Below are 6,406 nucleotides of genomic sequence, written 5' to 3'. Positions count from 1 at the left end.
AAAAAAAAAAACCCCAACCCATGTTTCTCCCATTTTCCCCTCACATACCTTTTCTATACTCCAATCCCTAATGACCGAACCACCTCCTCCCTCTTCTACCATGGCCGAACCATCCCCACCTCCCACATCCATATCTGGTGCTCATCATATGATATCTCTAAAGCTCACATCTAAGAATTATGTTTATTGGCGCACACAGGTTATACCCTATCTCACTGGTCAACGCCTCTTTGACTATGTCAAAGGTGACAATCGTTGCCCTCAAGACCCTATCAAAGCCAAGGCATGGCGTGAACAAGATGCTTTTATTATGAGCCTTCTCATCGCCTCTCTCTCTGAAGAGGCCTTTTCATTAGCAGTCGGATGGACCACTAGCAAAGAGATCTGGGATGCCCTCCATGCTGCATTCAGTTCTTCGTCTACAACTAGGATTCTGTCTCTCAACGTCTTCCTTCAAAATCTGGTTCACAAACCAATGAGACCATTACTCAGTTTCTCCATCGAGCCAAGCATCTCTCCGATGAGCTAGCAGCTGCAGGGAAGCCCCTCCCATCGGAAGACTTTAACATCCACATCTTTCGGGCCCTACACCCTGACTATCAAGCCCTTGCCTCCATTATGATGGCACAAAAGGAGCCCATCTCCTACACCGACATGCATGGTCTCCTTATGAGTCACGAGAACCTTCTCCACTCACGCCTTCCCATTGTTGATCCTGCCATTGATGCATCAGCCCATGTCACTCACCAAGGTCGTGGCCCTCCTTCCACTGGTGGTCGTGGTACAAGCTCCTCCCGAGGCCGTGGTCTTGGCCGTGCTAGTGGATTTGGTCGCTCTAATGCATTTGCTCACAATCCATGCACAATCTGTGGATGCACTAATCATCAAGCAGACACTTGCTACTACTGCCCACAAGGACCTACCAGAGCCGCCATTCTACCTACCCCTCCCCGTCCCTACAATCGGCCACCACCTCAACCCAACGCCTACCATACTACACCCTTCCCTACCCCTCAACCCCCTACCATCGCACCTCCACCCCATCACCCCATCACCCCACACCTCCACAATCCTTCACCACCTCTTGGATCCTTGATACTGGAGCCACCCACCATTCCACCCCTGACTTAACCCAATTCTCCACCTATGATCCATACACAGGTAATAACCAACTTGTGGTTTGTAATGGTAAGGGCCTTCCTATATCTCACATAGGCACTGCTTCCATCTCTTCTCCCTCTCGTTCCTTTTCTCTTTCTAATGTTTTACATGTTCCCACTCTCACTTGTTCTTTGTTATCTGTTCAGCAGTTTTGCCGTGACAATAATGTTTACTTTGAGTTTCACTCTTCTTTTTTCTCTGTGAAGGATCTGAAGACCAATCAAACCCTCTTCACTGGACACAGTAAGCATGGTCTCTATTCCGTTCCAGCGTCACCTTATGCCAATCTGGCCTCTGCCTCATCTTTCAATCGCTGGCATCATCGTTTAGGGCACCCTCATGAAAGTGTGCTTCGTCTTATGTTACCGGGTCATCAACTTGTGAAATCTCCTTCTTTATGTTCTGCTTGCCAAATGGGTAAAGCTAGTAGATTGTCACTACATGAAACTAGTACTCGTAGTTCCTCTCCTTTGGATTTGGTTTTTAGTGATGTATGGGGCCCCCACCCCACAGTTTCTTCAAATGGGAATCGTTATTTTGTTATATTTGTTGATGACCATACTAAATATATTTGGTTTACTGCTTTAAAGTTGAAGTCTAATGTTTACTCTGCCTTTCGTACTTTTCAGGCCTTAGTGGAACGTCAGTTCTCTCGCTCCATCAAGGCCATTCAAACTGATTGGGGGGGGAGAATTCCGTACTCTCCCATCTTATTTTGCCAAGTTGGGCATCCAACACAGGTTATCTTGCCCTCATACTAATGAGCAACAGGGAACAGTTGAACGTCGTAACAGGCACATTGTTGACACTGGGATTACCCTACTATCCCATGCCGTTGTTCCCCAGGCTTACTGGGATTATGCCTTTGAAACTGCAGTCTTTCTCATCAATCACATGCCCTCCTCTATCACAGGTAATAAATTCCCCCATCAGTTAGTTACAGGCAATTTTCCGGACTACTCTTTTCTAAAAATATTTGGATGCCTTTGTTATCCATGGCTCCGTTCTTACAATCATCACAAGGTTGAACCCCGTTCTGCCTCATGTGTTTTCTTAGGATATAGCCCTTCCCATCATGGTTATCGTTGTATGGATCTCATCACCCGTCGTATCTACATATCTCGCCATGTCAGATTTGACGAATCTACCTTCCCATTTCACACTGCACCACCATCCTCATCAACCCAACCCCCTCCTACTACCCCTCCCCCGTGGGGCATTGCACCTAACATACCTACCCCTCAACCTCACCCTAGCCCTCTACCTACCCTCCCAAATCCACCCATCCCTCTCCCTGCCACCCCAGACCCGCCCCTACCCGAACCACCCTCTCCCATATCCCCTCCTTTCTCACCTCACCTAACCCTAACCGGCCCTAACCTTGACTCCTCTACCACCCCACCCCGTCGCACCAGAACCCTACACGATCTCTATGCTGACCCCCTGACCCTCTCTACCACCACCTCACCTGACCCGACTAAACCTACATGCTTCTCCCAGGCCCACAAGGTTCCTCATTGGCGTTCTGCTATGTCTGATGAATTTAATGTTTTATTACGTAATGGTACTTGGTCTCTTTTGCCTTACAGGGAAACTATGAATCTGGTTGGCTGCAAGTGGGTGTTCCGCATCAAACGGAAGGTAGATGGCTCCCTTGAGCGCTATAAGGCGGATTCTATGCTATCTCCAAGGAACCAAGGATCATGGGTTGTTCATCTCCAAATCTAGTTCCCTCAATTACAAGCATTCTCTGATGCTGACTGGGCTGGTGACAGTACGGATCGTAAATCCACAGGAGGCTATGCCATCTATATGGGTTCTAATTTGATCTCCTGGGCCTCTAAGAAGCAGAAGACAGTTGCACGCTCCTCCACTGAGTCTGAGTACAAAGCAGTGGCTGATGCCTGCGCCGAACTCACTTGGCTTCGCTCTCTCTTTGAGGAATTAGGGATCACTGTTCCCATTGCACCCATTCTTTGGTGTGACAACATTGGGGCCACTTACCTTTCGGTCAATCCGGTCTTTCATGCTCGTACCAAGCATGTTGAAATTGACTTCCACTTCGTTCGTGATAAAGTCGCCTCCAAGGAACTTCAAGTGCAGTTCATTTCAACCCATGACCAGATAGCCGATATCCTTACCAAAGCTCTCAGCTCTACACGGTTCTCCTTTCTACGGGGCAAGCTGCGGATTCGACCATTCAAATCCCCACCTTGAGGGGGTGTATCAGGACAGTTAGCGTCCCACTCGAACTCAACCTCTAGAGTCATACTCATACTCAACAACCTCTCCTACATTGTAGGCATTTTCAGTGAGCACAAACTCTAGAGATTACTTGCAGTCCAATACTACCTCATGAGACAGCAGAGTTGGAATAGGATCCCACATGTGATCATAGAGTTTGTCTATAACTCAATAATTATAATCTCTATATAAGAGCACCATTGTACACTCATTAATGTTAATGCCAATAGACTATTTCAACAAGCAGCAACATTTCTCAAGTGAACCGATTTTAGTTCCCAAATCAACTTTCACTTCCTACCCTCCTGGTGGCCGATCTCAGCAGGCTTCACCAAACCACCATTCACGCCACCAAAACAGTCCACCTCTTACCGGAGGATCTCAGATGCCTTTTTCTGCTCCAAATCTCTCTCCTTTCTCTAATCCTCAGCTTCATTTGTCTGGCTTGCCTCATGGGCTGCATTATGGTGGAAATTTACCACAGTTCACTCCTTCAGGCCTCCCAATTAGTAGCAGGCCGCAGAACCACTGGGGAAACCAAGCTAGTCTATTTTCTGGAGATAACACCAGCATTGTGAACAATTTCTTGCAACAACAATTGCCTCATCCGAGTGGGTTGATGCACCAACAATTAATGTCACAACAGTAGCAACAACAAAGAATGCATCACCCTGGTCAACCATCTTTGGCTCATTTTTCACCTCTGCAGACGCAACTATTTAATGCCCATCCTTCTCCACATGTAATTAGCAAGTATGAGGCAATGCTTGGAGCGACTGATCTGAGGGACCAGAGAATTAGATCGATGCAGAGGGGAAGACCGCACCTGCGTTTTTCTCAACAGGGCTCTGATACTAGTAGCCAGAAGAGTGATAATGGGTGGCCACAGTTTAGGTCGAAGTATATGACAGCTGACGAGATAGAGAGTATTCTGAGAATGCAGCATGCTGCTACACATAGCAATGACCCGTATATAGATGATTACTACCACCAGGCACGTCTTGCAAAAAAAACTGCTGGGGCAAGGCTGAAGCACCATTTCTGCCCAACTCACCTACGGGATCTGCCTTCCCGTGCACGTGCTAATACTGAACCACATGCTTATCTACAAGTTGACGCCCTCGGTAGGGTTCCATTCTCTTCTATACGTCGTCCTCGTCCATTGCTTGAGGTTGATCCTCCATCTGCTTACTCTGGGGAAGGCAATGTTGACCAGAAAGTTTCTGAGAAGCCTCTGGAACAAGAACCCATGCTTGCTGCACGCATAACGATTGAAGATGGTCTGTGTCTCCTCCTTGATGTGGATGATATTGATAGACTTCTAGAATTCAATCAACCACAAGATGGAGTTCAGCTGAGGAGGAGGAGGCAGGTACTACTGGAGGGGCTTGCGGCCTCTCTCCAGCTAGTTGACCCACTAGGCAAAGGTGGCCATGCAGTAGGACCAGCCCCCAGGGATGACCTCGTGTTCTTAAGGTTAGTCTCTCTTCCCAAGGGACGGAAGTTCCTGTCAAGGTACCTACAGCTCCTCATTCCTGGGAGTGAGCTTATCCGGATTGTTTGCATGGCAATTTTCTGTCACCTGAGGTTCTTGTTTGGTGGCCTGCCTTCTGATATGGGAGCTACTGAGACAACAATAAATCTTGCAAGAACTGTTTCTGTATGTGTTCGTAACATGGATCTTAGTGCACTTAGTGCTTGTCTGGCTGCAGTAGTTTGTTCCTCCGAACAGCCTCCTCTCCGTCCCCTTGGTAGCACTGCTGGAGATGGGGTTTCTGTTATCTTAAAATCTGTCCTTGAGAGGGCAACTGAGCTGCTAACTGATCCTCAGGTTGCTACCAACTACAGCATGTCCAACCGGGCTCTTTGGCAGGCATCCTTTGATGCTTTCTTTGGTCTGCTCACTAAATACTGTGTGAGAAAGTATGACAGTATTGTGCAGTCATTGCTTATGCAAGCACCACCAAATACAGCAGCTATTGGAGCAGAGGCAGCCAGGGCTATTAGTAAAGAGATGCCAGTGGAGCTGTTAAGAGCGTGTCTTCCTCACACTGATGACCACCAACGAAAGCTTTTGGTGGATTTCGCTCAGCGCTCCATGCCTGTCACTGGATTTAATGTCCATGGTGGGGGCAGTGGTGGTCACGTAAATTCTGAATCGGTGTATGTTAGAAGTTAAGTGTTGTAGTTGGGTAGTTAGTTTCTTCACTTGCCGCCGTTGAATGCTTTTTCTCACTGGTGGTCATGATCGCATTTTTTATGTGGTAGCGCACGGAGTGGAAGTATGGGGAATGAATACCTGTTTTAGGGGTTAGTTTATTACCTCAGATATATCTCTTCGCCTTTTCCACTTACATATATTTTTTTCTTTTAATTTTCTTCTCATGTTTCTTTTGCTCTAAGAACATATAGTTATGTTTCATGTGTAATATGTTGAAACTCTTTTTGGGGAGTCTGCGACTGGAAGTATTTCTTCTGGGGAGCTTAATTTTGGTGCTCTGTTGGAACTCCAGACAATAATTCAAGTTGTAAGAGAAGGGGACGAGGGGAGGATTTAATGTACAGGGTCCATAACTGAAAGCCTTCTGTTTCTCTCTTCTTTCTATTTTCCCATCCCACAAGGAGCTTGGGAAAGATCTTGTTGTTTATCCGTTTTTTTAATAGGCAGTGGGGGTGGGGGTGGGGGTGGGGGTGGATTTGGATTTGGATTTGGATTTGGTTTGTGTTTTCTTTTGTACGGGCTTTAACATGGGTGACACTTGTTCATGTTCATGTACTTGTTGGTACATAGCAGGTTGTTCAGGGCTTGCTTTCTATGTTTTGAGTGAGAAAGCTTGTAACCATTGATACAGCTATTTGGTAAAAGCTCCTCCAGGCTCTTCTTTAACTGTGGATTAAGGTATTGTTTTATCTCCTTAATTTGGTTGACTTGAGATTTCATATATTTCTTTTCGTCGTTTATCTGAAGCTGTTTAAGATGCATTTTTAATCTTAGTTAATA

The 6,406-nt window shown here is 46.6% G+C and overlaps 1 pseudogene; it reads left to right on the top strand.

Annotated features, from left to right (window-relative positions):
• The first annotated feature begins 3,619 nt into the window (after window positions 1-3,619).
• On the top strand, window positions 3,620-5,584 carry LOC122059067 (annotated as a pseudogene).
• Window positions 5,585-6,406: the final 822 nt, after the last annotated feature.

Source organism: Macadamia integrifolia, chromosome 13 (genome assembly GCF_013358625.1).
Source record: "Macadamia integrifolia cultivar HAES 741 chromosome 13, SCU_Mint_v3, whole genome shotgun sequence".
Lineage (NCBI taxonomy): Eukaryota > Viridiplantae > Streptophyta > Magnoliopsida > Proteales > Proteaceae > Macadamia > Macadamia integrifolia.
This window is presented reverse-complemented; position numbering and strand designations above follow the sequence as displayed.